Source organism: Emydura macquarii, unplaced genomic scaffold (assembly GCF_026122565.2).
Source record: "Emydura macquarii macquarii isolate MOO-44397 ecotype Brisbane River unplaced genomic scaffold, CSIRO-AGI_Emac_v2 contig_320, whole genome shotgun sequence".
In the NCBI taxonomy this organism is placed as follows: Eukaryota; Metazoa; Chordata; order Testudines; family Chelidae; genus Emydura; species Emydura macquarii.
In genome coordinates this window covers 909,248-922,583 of record NW_027130457.1, presented here as the reverse complement: position 1 = coordinate 922,583, position 13,336 = coordinate 909,248, and the positions used below count along the sequence as shown (strand labels likewise).

Sequence of the window (13,336 nt, the reverse complement as noted above, 5' to 3'; positions counted from 1 at the left end):
GCTCCAATTCCCCAGCCAGTCTCAATAAGAGCAGCTCTATTCTCACCAGTGGAAAAAAAAATTAACTAGGCTTCTTGTTTTCTGAGAACCACTGAAGATTATTAAAGTGACCACAAATATCAGCATGCATTTGGCTTAATTATATTGGGATCAGGACTATCCCAACCATCTTTACAGCCAAATGTTTTCCCCTGATTCTCCTACTGTTAGCAAGCAGGGCCTGCAGCAGAGCCAGTCTCCAGGCCACTTAATGAGCGCAGCTGGCCTGCAGTAGGTTGCCTGATTGACTATACTGCCTTATAGGTGGGAAGAGTCAGTAACACACTAGCTTGTAAGCTCTGCAGCTGCTCAGAGTCAAAGCATTTGTCCATGTCTGATGGCTCTTGTGGCTACTTCTTCCCTGCCTTGGCCCCAACCTTGCCTCACTCCAGGTAACCTGACCCTTGGCTCTAGCATCTGTTTTCTACTTGATTATTTTCCCTGCCAATGCTCTCTGGGGTAGCTTGATGCAGATAAGTTTTTAAAGCAAAAAAAAATAGAGCAGTATTTGTGGGGGGAGGGGGAAGAGTTGGCGAGGAAAAGGGGTAGTTACTGTTGAGAAATGGGTGGTACCCTTTGGTTCATCATGCCATATCTCATATTAGAAAATAAACAAAGGGAACAATAAATCTTTCTCAAGGCTAATCCAATAGCATTGTTTCAAATTATGGGAGTCAGTTCAAGTTTCTTAGTTTCTGTGTAGCTTTTATTCTTTAATTCAAACTGACAGATTTTTTTAGTAATGTAACTTCACTGCAAAAACATTTTTCTAAAAACCAAAATTAAATACATAATATTTGCATCACATTTTCTTCTTACTTTGCATGCATGGAGGTCTTGATAAGAATGAACCTTTTATTCTGTCCTCTTTGGCCCTTACACAGTTTGTCTTGCTTATAGTAAACAGTTTATAGTGAAGTAGAGTGAAAGTCCCAGATCATTGGTCTGTCTAGATACTCGCCTAGAGCGACTCATTGTTTTAGTTAAACCACTTTGGATTAGGTTTCAATGTACCATAGTGTGAAAATTGCAATTCTGGCCATATTAGTGAAGGTATGCCAGGGATTGGGGGTGAATTCTTAAGAGTTTCATTCTGTTTAAGTATTTTATTGTTTACTTGAAAATCTCCATATTTTTTCTAATGCAATCAGGGAACAAAGAGGGAGTGCATTGATCTAATTTAACACGTGCAGTTTTCCATAGGTGGTATCTATAGCCTGAGTAGGCCGGTGGATAAACATTTCTGCTTTATATTTATTAGTTGAATTTAAATCCTGTGGCTCACAAATCATACGAGCTTTGAATTGCTGAGTCAGGACTCTAATTTCTTCTTATTTAACCTGATTATTTTAACTACCAACTTTTTTGATAATATTCAATATAGCAATATTACAATCTTCCTGTGGCTGAGCTAGTCTTTCTGACTTTGCTTTTGTTATAGGTGAAATGCAATCAATCAGATGAAGAAATAAAGCTTCTCACACTACTAAACAGGGGGAAAGGTAAGTTTGAGGTGACTATGTATTGTGAATTTTCCCATTGTGTTAGAACAGCAGAAACCCTGTGCTAAATAACTTTGTGCTAATCCACTGAGAAAATAGCTGCATTTAACTAAATGTTTCATAGTCTTACTGCAATATACTGACCAAGTGGTTCCCAGGTTGTCTAGTGTGTTTGGAGGAGGCAGTTTCTGTATAAAATGCAAAGGCCAGATTCATAACATGAACTATATGTCCATGAATGACATTGCTAATAGTTATTTAACAAGTAGTTCTAAAACTACTTACCAATTGATTTTATTCACCAGCTGGTGGAAAACTGGAACTAATGATAATTATATTTTTTATTTATAATATGTTTGCATCCCTTCATGACACCAAGGTGGCTTGAGTGCTACATAAACTATTTTATATATACAGTGTACCAATATACAGTGCCTTATAGCAGCCGTTCTCAACCAGAGGTCTGGGGCCCCCTGTGGGATTGCGAGCTAGTTTCTGGGGGTCCTCCAAAACAAACAAGAAAGTAAGGCCAGTGTTTAGATGTGCTGGGGCCCAGGGCAGAAAGCCAAAGGCACAAGTAGACCATGGAGTTTTTATAGCATTTGGGGTGGTGGACGGGAGGTCTCGGGGGGGGAAAAAGGTTGAGAACCCCTGCCTTTATAGCTCAAGTACTATAGGAGCCTATTACAAACTCCACAGTCAGATACACAAATGATCCACAGTAGTCATTTTGTCCACCATTGCAATTTCTTGCCATTTTTTTGTGTGACATGTAGCAATCATCTTATAGCACAATGGTTAAGATAATGTGTTGACCACTACTCTATAAGTACCTTGGGTCAAGGGTGTCAAACTCATTCTATGGAAGGGGCTGAATCCCATTTTTAATTATGGTCTGTGGCCGACACACAAATTTAGGACCACGTTATCCCCTCACTTCACAGTGGATTTCCTTCTGATGTTGGCAGGAGGTTTGCCCAGAGATCAGAGGTAAATCTGGCTTTGAGGCTGTAACTAGATTTTGAACTATCAGGAATATATTTGTTCAGTACCGCCTTGCTGTGCTCAACATCTTAGTGATAAAAAATATGCTGACCATAAGGAAGTCTGGTTATTTTTCTTCCTTGTTTCTTTTCCTTCCCATTCTCCTCTCTCTGTTTCCTTTCCTCTTCCCTCTCTGTCGTCTTTGGTCTTCCCTTGAGCATTTCCTTCCTTTCAAGAATGACTTGTTCTCGCTGCACTCCCACACTCTTCCCCATTCCAACCAGGAAAACAATCAGCAGTTAAATAGTTAATGCTGATGTTTACAATGTTATTACTGAAGATAGCACTCAAATACTATTAATGTGGGGGAGAGCATGCTGGGAGGTCCCACCTCTTCTTCATTGTTGCAGGTTGTCTGTAGGTTGGGGAAGATAACCTTATAAATGTGAGCTGATTTTAAAATAATGCAGTGTTATCTTTGAAGACTTCGTACTGTTAAGTATTTAGGATACAATTATCCTGTTGTCTTCACTAACATTTTGTAGACACATTACATTGTTTTAGTTGTTCTAACCTTAAAAAAAAAAAGTTGTGAAATTAACTTGAAATCTTTTTAACACTAATAATAATATATGCTTTGCACTTGACTGATCACCAATACTTTACAAGCCAAAATTTGAGGAAAAGAATACCAAAATGCTTTATAATTATAATGCTTCATTAGATACCAGTGTTTCACTGACAGTGAAAGCAAAAGCAGCAGCTGGAGGCACACATCAATAGTTCACAATAATAATAAATGCTCTTGATACAGCCTCTGAATCTTAACTAGAGATCCTTGGTTTGCATGCCTTATTTAGAAGTACACATTAACCCCAAAGTTTTATTAATGGGGTAAATCTTTGGAGTGTTACTAAATGTGGAATCATGCGCTTTAAGAAGAAATAGGAAGGAAGATCTCAGCCTGAAATGGTAGCAAAATATTTCAGTAACTCAACTGTTTTGTTATATTCTGAGCAGAATGCTGATAGTATTTAAATAAACCTACGAAAGAGAGATTTATCTCTGTAGAAAACACAACCCACAAAGGGCTATATTGAACTCTTAATATTCACAGTGGAGACACTAGGGAAATCCCAATTATACATAATGCTTGTGGTAAACTAATAATAAATTAATCAACAGACCAAATAATATTTCAACAACAGACATTTAAATTCCTACGGGCAGGTATAACTGTTTCTTTAGAGTTATATTAAAAGTGATATTGATCTTCAATGAATATTAACATTTATTCATGAGACATCAATGTTTTTCTATCTAATACCTTTTGCTGCTATTTTTTTCTTTACTAGAATTGCTCCTGGAATGATTCCATAACACAATTAGGGGAAAAGAGCAAGTAATTGGTAGACTGAGATAAGTGTATACAATTTATTTAAGGAATAAAGAACATTATCCAGAAACAATTTTGTCGGTTGACATTGTCTGCGGCTGTGACAATCAGTTCAAAGTGCTTCATTTTGGATGAAATTTTAGGTGATCTGGATTTCATAAGGAGAAATTTGGTATTGTTGTGGATAATGGAAACCAGAGTTAATTTCTTTAAAATGTTAGCCTTAAAAGATGCAATTCTTCTTCATGTTGAGCAAGGGTTAGGGAACCTTATGGAGTTTGAGTACCACTGCTTTAGGGTGCAAAACTAGTTCATAGCTGCAACCTCTTTCCTTTTTCTGTATTTTAAGCCTATATTTTTCTCCCTTATTAGATAACTTAGCTTATTTTTTATTCTAGGTAAAGGCTGTCTTCCACAGCAACCAGGCTGGCACATGTCAGGTGGTCTGTCTATTTTTCTTCAGAGAATCTTTCCACCATCTGCTACCTTTTTACCCAATTTTTGTTCCATTTTTTTTCTCTCCCTCTTAGCATTTAGTTGCATAGATATCCAGGTGATAGGCACCTTATAAATATAAATAGATTAAACACTTTTTGTCTTAGCAACTCTTGAAGCAGACCAAAAACCCAATAATGTTTAAACTGAACTATCCAAACACACTATGCTTGAATAAATTCAAAACTTAAGTGGAACAAGTTTGCCTGTCTGTTGGACTGAGTCCTGTCTTATCTAATTCAACTTCCACATTATGATTATTTTTGTGCTTCCACATTACAGTATTGTGTGGGTTTTTGTGTCAACTGATTAGTTTTTAGCCACATGATTCATAATCGAGGTCTCCACAAAAGCTTTCTAAAAGAGACATATTAATACAAGCCTTTATAGAATCTGCACTTTTTTCTTCTTGGTTCAACGGGTCAAACCCAGAAAATGAATAGTAGGCCAGAGTTCCTTGGAAATCTGGATTCCCAACTCTATGGATCCCTGGACAATTGTGTAATGCTACTCTACTTCTGCACTCATCTCCAGCCCCTTCTCCTTCAGCCATGGCAATATAGCTAAGCTGCTAGTCTTGGTTCTTACTGCCTGTCGTACTCCATTTGCATTCTCCCTGTTCCCTATGTAGGAATCAGAGAAAGCATTTGGAGTTAGCATTTCCACAATCAATATTAACGTCTTCAAGTATGTGTCAGTGTGGAGAATCTCACTGTAGATGCATCGGAGTTTTTTGAATAGCAACATCCCTCAGGGCCACCTATGTGCCCTTTGTCTACTCATGCTGCTATATGAGGGCATCAAGGGCACAACAGCTATGATCCTCCCTCAGTTTCCTCTCGCAGTGAGATACAATGTAGTGGGTGTCTGACCTGCTACTCTTTAGCTGCAGCTAAAACTTTTCAGAATACTGCAAAACTCTTCTTCACTTGTAGAAATCTGCAGTGATTGAACTTGGCTTGTCTGGACTGATTTCTGATGGTCAACATCTGTACATCACTCCAGTACAGGGTACTTTCCTATGGAAGACTATGGGCTAATCCCTGAAAGGAAGACAATGTCACAAATGCCTCTTTTGCTTAGACAAGTGTCATATACCAGATAGATGCTCTATATACTTACTCATCATTCTCCTTGTGGACTTGGAAGTTGTGGGATTCTTGACTGGTGCTTCACTTGCTAGAAAAATCAGTGAAGATATCTTCAGACACGAACGAGATGGGCAACAGAGTCCACCAGATGCCAGACACAAGAACATCTGTGAGTGCTCCATCCAACAGGCAAGCAATGACCAACACCAACGTGTCAAAGACTTCAGCACTGAACAAAGGCACAGTGCCAAAGCAGACACCATTGGTACTACAGCCAGCACCAATATCTCCAGTACCAAAGTCTGGCACTGAGAGATCTGCCTGGAGGATCAAGAGGCTTGAGACAAAGTTCAATGTCTACCCATCAGGAAAGACTATACAAGGACTCTAGGGAGAAAGCCAAATGGAATTGAGGGCTAATGACAAGGAGCTGCCTTCCATCATAACTCCTAGAGAGACTTCCCCAACATTGACTCCACCAGTGCAGTCTCTGATATCACTGGATGTGTCCCTGGAAGACTCTAGAATGACTATGGTAATGAGACAGTTACCGGTATTTGTGTTGCCTCTAGAGGAAATTTACTGCTCTTGTCCATCCCGGGTTACACATTCTTGTTTCCTTTGTGTAGAGAACCCTCTCATCTGAGATCCATGGGTGAGACTGGAAAGAGCAGGAGCTATCTGTACAGGGCTCAGCCGCAACAGCACCAGGAATGACTTTAGACAGGCCAATATCAGACAAACTGGCTGTATTCATATGGTATTCCAGTTGGGTTAACTGAGGTCTGCCTTTGCAGAGTTCCAGGATCTGATCTCCATCCCATTCCAAGGAATAGAAGAGGTTTCAGTCCCCCAGGACATCCCTGGCCAGACCACCAACACCAGATAGGGAAAAATGCCTACATCTTGAACATGCAGATCTTGAAGAACAACCAATTCTCAATGAGTTACATAAACTATCCCCTTTGCCAGGAAGTCATCAGGCTAGGAATATGGACTCATTCCTATGGGGTAACTCCTTTGGGTGTGCATCTCCTAGGATCCAGCAACAACCAGGTGGACTTCTAAAGTGGATATGCTGTAACCAACTGTGAGTGGTTGCACTGTCCCAGCATAGATCCAATATTCCATCAACTGGGGACTACCTCTGTATACATGTTCAGCACAGGGGTAACACCAAACACCCAAACTTCAGACAGGACAAGGCCATTCTGATCCTGATGGTTCCTTACTGGCTGAGGCAATTCTGACTATGGGACTTTATTGTAAATGTCCAGTTGACCTCAGATCCTTCTCCAAGTGTTCCCATACACAATAACACAGGATCATGGTCAGATTATGCACCCAGTCCCACAGTCATTACATTTGAAGTTATGGATGTTTGGTTGGTTGAGCACTACTGGCAGAAGAAACTGCTCCCAAGAAGTTTGACATTCTCATGTAGAGCAGAAGACCATCTACTATGAAGATGTACTCCTCAAAATGCAAAAGGTTCCCCATATGGGTAGTTCAGTACAATCTGGAGTAAGTAGAGAGGCCCCAATACCAACAGTCCTAAACTCTATGCTGCACTTGAAACATACTTTATTGGCATTTAGTTCTTTCAAGGTCCAGCTAGTAGCAGTATTGGCAAGCAGCACAATTGTCCTGATTCTTCTCCCACCAGACTCTGACCAAGTTCCTCAAGGGCTTCCTGCATACTTGCTCAAATGCTAGATACCTGACTCCCATTTGGGACTTCAGTATGGTTCTCCTAAAGCTCATGGAGCTTCCTTTTGAGATGTTGTCATTTTGATCAGTAAATCGTCTGAATCTCCAGATTTTTTTTTTTCTGGAATCTGTTTCTTCAGAGTAGATGGTCAGTGAACTCTAAGGCCTCATGAACTGACCTCCACAACTTTTCACAGGGACAAGGATGTGCTGAGGCAAGACCCTAAAGTCATCTCCTAAGGTGGTGTTGGAATTTAACTTCAATCAATCAATCAACCTACCAGTCTTCTGCCTGAATCCACACATAACACTGGGAGAGAAGCTACATATTTTGGACATTTCCAGAGCCTTGCTCTGTTAAATTAACAGGGCAAAGCATTTTAGGGTATGTCTACGTATCCCTCAGAGTCCTAGCCTGAACCTGGAATTCTACACCGCAAAGAAACAGCCTGATCCCAAGTCATCTGGCACAGGCCAGCGTGGGTTTTTCTTGTTTGTGTAGACATACCTAGAGACTGTCTCCTCATCTCTTTGTTACCATATCCAGACTATCAAAAGGCCAAGCCATTTTGTGTCAGAGAATCTGTAAAATGGGTCACAGCGTGTATTTCCACTTGCTGCCATGAACATGGCAAACCTTTTCCTGTGAATGGCAAAGCACAGGCAGCACTGCCAACCTGCTTAAGAAACATGTCAATATCTAAGATCTACAAGATCTGCAATGTGGGGCAATCAACCCACCTGACAAACATTAAACCCTTGATGTATCAGCCAGAAATGATGCCAAGTTCAGGAGAGTGGTACTTCAATTGTTGTTTGACTAATGCTACTGAAACTCTTCATTCCCATCCTCCAAAGAGGGTACTGTTTGCCACTCACTTAGACTGGAATCCAGGGTAACCACACCGAGACATACTTGAAGAATGAATGGTTATTTACCCTACTGTAACTAGTTCTTTGAGATGTAATAGTCAGTGGATATCCCATGACCTGCTCTTTGTTCCCTGCTTTTGGAGTCCTTAAAACACAGGCTTTCTGTGTGGGAGCATGACAAAGGCACAGGTTGCTTGTGCTGCACTGATACACTACTCCCTTTTTTTTTTTTTTTTTTTTTTTTTTAAAGGGGGGTTCACATGAATGAGACACCTGCCCACCTACAGTGGGATCCATAGTGATTATAATATCTTCAAGAACCCAGTTACCATAGGATAAGTAACAGTTGTTTCTCCAGGAGAACATGCTGCTTACAGTTCCTCCTTCACCCTACTCTGCTTGTTTTCCCATGCACTTAGAGGTAGATATGGAGCTTCCAGAACTGTATATAACCCTTATTATGACTGATAGACCAAGTAGCAAAATATTTGTCCTATTCTTAAAATTACCCTTGTTTTGTTTCTCAAAATTACTGGAGTCTAACATAGCCATATTTCAGGCATGGTGTTCATTAGGGGCCTTTACTTTTAGTTCAGATGGGATTTGTTTTTGTTCTTGCACAAAAATCAATCATGCAGATGCGTAAATCTAATTTCTCAGAACTGTTTAGATTTCTTCTGGGATACGTTGTTTCTAGGTGGAAGGAATGCTGAACTGACATCCTATTTTAACAATTCCAAAATTAATCAAATCATTTAATTGATTCTTTAAGAAAACATCACATCATCACATGAAACACTTACCCTGTGATTCCTGAGTTGTCTTGTTAAATGCAAGTTCTGCGCTTATACTTCATCAGCTGCTATCAAACTTTCTCAGTGAACATTATCAAGACGTGTCAAAAGTGTGTTCAGATGCCTTCCTCCCACTTTATTTACTATGTATATTCCAGTTGTTCCTGTGTTTGCTTTAGAAATTATGTAGTAATTATCTATATTGTGCAACTTATTTACAACTTGTGACTTGGGTGTCCCCTTCATCTAAAAGTAGTACAGTAACCTAAAAGCAATATTCACAGCTATTTAAGATCCTGCATGGCCGCATTCAGTTTCCCCTACTGGCCTGAGACAGCTCCAACTGAAATAATGCTAAAAAGATAACAGCACACCAGTCCTTCCCAAACAACTGTCACCAGTATCAATTGTATTAAACTGCTGGGACAACACACCTTTAACTGTACCCATGAAGGCATTGTGAGAGTTCTCATCTAGGCATACTCATACGATGTATAGCAGCCATAAATTAGTACTTTTTAATCTGATAAATGCCTTCAGTATCATCCTACCCAGTTTATAGTACCCACAGATATGCCGTTTCAGAGCAATTAGTATCCTTTGGGAGAAATGTGGTCGTGCTGGTGTTGGAAAATGTTTCTTACAACAAGAAGCCAGTTTCAGTTGTAATAATGAAGTGGCAGTAGTTATTTTAGAATATTTGTTTTTCATATTTGCTGTACAGTACACACAATCTCAATTAAGGTCCATTTAAGTAGCATGCAGTGCCTTTCACATCACTCTCAGCATATGTAATATTGATGTTCCAGTAAATTCCATTTTTAATAAAGTTTCTCTATACAAAGAACACTTGTTGATCATGGCTGGAGTGGCAGTGACTACTGTAATTAAGTTTAAGGAAGTGATTCTATTCCAAGCTTTTGTTTTTAGTTACTTTCTGAAATATTCAGTGTTCAGTTGAAATTTTTCTAATTTGATATCTGCCCCAAGATTAAAACTTCTTTTAAAAAGTATTAAAAATGGTTCAATCATCTTTTTTAGTTGCAAGGAAGGGCTGTGGGTGTGTGTGTGTGTGTGTATGTGTGTGGGGAGGGACTCACTTTTTACTCCTGTTTATTTAACAGTTTGAACCAATGACTTTCCCTCTGCTTGAACTCCCTAGTTAAAGTGACCAATCATTGGCTTCATCAGAACCAACTATTTTGTTTCCTTTTGTTCTTCCCAAATTCCTGGTAGCCCATAGTAGTTGTTCTAGACAGAGTCTCACATTGTAGAAAGGGACATTACATATTTCATAGAGACTATAAAAATATGTTTTGTTTCTGATTGCTGCTTAGAAAAACTTGCATAACCTGGGAAAACTAACTATCTGATTTTGCAAACACTCATGCACATGCGTGACTTTATATAAGTTGTAGTCCCATTGACATCAACAGGACTAGTTAGGTACTTAAGTGTGTGTTTGCATAACTGAATCCTAAATTAACTTTAGGGGGAGACTGAAACTGACTATACACAAAATGTTGTCTAATCCACAAAATAAACCATCTGAATAATAATTGTTTTGTAATTTTTTTGGTTAATATAAATCTCAGGTGCTGTTTGAAAATAGAAATTTAAAAAAAATCCCTGATATTTAATTTAACAGTATTCCTTTAACAGAATATAATTTCCCACTGACTGCTAGACATCCCATATCTGCTAAAATCTTGTTCTTACAATGTATTTCATATTAGAAGTGTTTACTTTGTAATTCAGAGTTTGCTGAGAAGTACTCCTGGATGTCCCCATTCAAATTACTTTTTGCCCACAATCACCCTGGTTTTGCTTGATTAGCTATGGACATCTACTATTAGCTTCCTTTCTTTAATAATTGTTCAGCCTCTGGCTTTAGAAAACTTCCTTTTCTTTGAACGTTCCAGTGGACCAGATCACTAGCTAGTGTTGAATAGGCATAGCTCCATTGACTTCACTGTGAGTTTGCTGATACACGTTATTTGAGGATCCAGCCTTCTATCTTCCGGGGCAGATTAGCACAAACATCTTCAGGCCACCTACTTCTTCACCTGTGGAGATGACTGGTCCCATTCACCATGGTCCTACTGTTTAATGTCTGTCTTTTTATGTAAGAATACATTTAGTTCAGGAAAATATCGCCTTTATTCTATGCCATATGTTCTATAAACCAGAAATAAAATGAAATGGTTACCAGAAGTGACAGGATTATACAGCAGGTGTTGTGTTTGAATGCAAGGAAGCTTCTGTATCAGCAGATAAATCTCAACCTTGCATTAAGCATCTCTAGGATCAGTTTGCACAGCTGGGTCTGTGCCAGATAGATGGGGCATAAGTTCAAGCCTTGTCTGTAAGTATTCCCTTACTCAATGAAAACATTTTCATGCAGTGTTAGTTTTTACAGACGATCAGAAAAATTATTTTAAAAATCATTTATGCTATTCCTTATTTTAAGCTGAACATCAGATTCAGTTTGGGTGAAAATGACAAAGCTCAGGAAATAGTACAATTGATTCAGCATTGCTAATTATAGATCCAAAACAAAAAACATCATGTGCAATCTCACTGAATAATGTGGCATGGATATAGTAGTGAATTTGAAGATGAGCTTAAATGGATTTTTTTTTAAAAAGTTATCTTGAATGCTTTGCATTGATTGCAGCAGATGCAACAAATTATTTTCCTCATATAGTACAGAAAGTATAGTACTTAATATCACATCATATGAACACTATAAATTAAATAGAGCATTCATAAAGACTCTTCAGAAGATGGAATTCAAGAGCGCTCTTAGAGGCTTTATTTTACTTTTTCTCTCTTAGTTAGAAACTACTAGTTAGAGCAAGAATTCTAGGAACTGTACTGAAGTCATTAACACATACGTTCACTGTACTGATAAAGGCTTTAAGAGCTCTGTGGTTGAAACTCGCTTGTAATCTATTGTATTGCTTTTTATAATGATATACTGAATTTTTATGCTAATATAATACAGCACTCAGAAATGGTTAAATGTTAACCGTGTATAAATTTTGTTCAAAGGCTAGCAGTAGACTACAGTGCTGAAGAAAATAAACTTAAATTAAAGCACTGAAGTCTAACATGGCGCACTCACACTGATTGTAGTATGTTCATATAACTTGTTCTAAAGCTTAACAGTGCAATCAATGTCTCATGACTGTCCATGACCTGGTATTACGTATTTTAATATTTGGGAGTAATCATTCTATCAGGTTGACAAATTCAAAACGAGACTACCTAATGATTCATGATTACATTACATTCTTCTGAAGAACCACATAAATACAGTCCTAGTCCCATTAAAAACACTATTTACAGCTGGGCAATATTTTGCTCTTTGCATTGGTGTTCTATCCGTGATCAGAATGATACCTGCTTTCCACAAGCATTTTATTTTTGCCAGTTAGCAGCTCTGTTGCAGCTAAGAAAGCCATTATGCAGCATCCTTCCCCTTCCCAAGTTAGAAATATTGTGCATATTACTTTGAATGTCTAAGGGACAGCTACCCATTTCTTGTTTAGGTACATCATCAGAAGAGTACATCCTGACAAATGTATCTAATTTAGGGCTTGTAAAGAGCTATTACAACTACTGTGGTTTACCAGTAGATTTCTGTTTTCTGTCTACCAACCCTAGAGGAAATTTCATGACAAATGTTCCAGCTGACTTCATTTGGCAAACAGATTGTGGAATTAAAACTGGATCTATTGAACTATTAGTTCTCCATTTGAAAAGAACAGAAAGCAGTTGTAACCACAGAGACCAACTGATGGATGCCTGTTCAGAACTTGCAGCACAGTAATTCCCCTTCTGTCTGATTGGATGGCATTAGGAGAGGAAGAGGGAGAAAACTCTGGTTGTGACAACAGCTCCAATAATGGGTGAGGATGAAAGAACTACTACTCTCTGAAGTAAGGGAGTAGGGGCAAGGGCTAGGCTGGGGTTTTGAGGGAGAAGCTTCCCTGTTCTGATTGCAGGTGGAAGATCATCCAGGTCACAAAAAGGGAGGAGTTGGGGCATAAAGGTTCTAAAGAGGGGAATCTTAGACTTTGTCTTTTCCAAACCCCATCTGCCAAGTATTCCTGTATACTACTTTTATATATTTGTATTGCTGTACTACATAATGACCCTAACAAAGATTGTCGTAGGTAGCATACAAATACAGAATTTGGAGAGTCCCTACCCTGAAGATTTTACCATCAAAATAGTATTTTCTTGATTCAAGGTAGCTTTAATCCTTTGTGCTGCTGGATTAGTACAAAAGGGACCTTGTGTGGCACATGCCAGGATTGTTTGTTTAATATTGCTGACAAAGTATTAAGTGCCACAATGCAGCATGTTTTTTCTTAACTTTTCTGTATATGACTATATAGTTATATTACTCCAAACCACCTCAATTATGACTGAACTATAAAAATG

General features: G+C 38.6%; 1 long non-coding RNA gene across 2 annotated transcripts in view; it reads left to right on the top strand.

Annotated features, from left to right (window-relative positions):
* Positions 1 to 306: 306 nt before the first annotated feature.
* LOC137167505 (uncharacterized) overlaps positions 307 to 13,336 on the top strand; it is a 29,419-nt gene continuing 16,389 nt past the window's right edge. The window contains exons 1-3 of one of the 2 annotated variants that reach the window (XR_010924126.1): positions 307 to 431; positions 1,481 to 1,541; positions 12,554 to 12,798. This is a non-coding gene — a long non-coding RNA (uncharacterized lncRNA). The remainder of the gene's footprint in view (positions 432 to 1,480; positions 1,542 to 12,553; positions 12,799 to 13,336) is intronic. The other variant, XR_010924125.1, reaches the window with a different exon arrangement.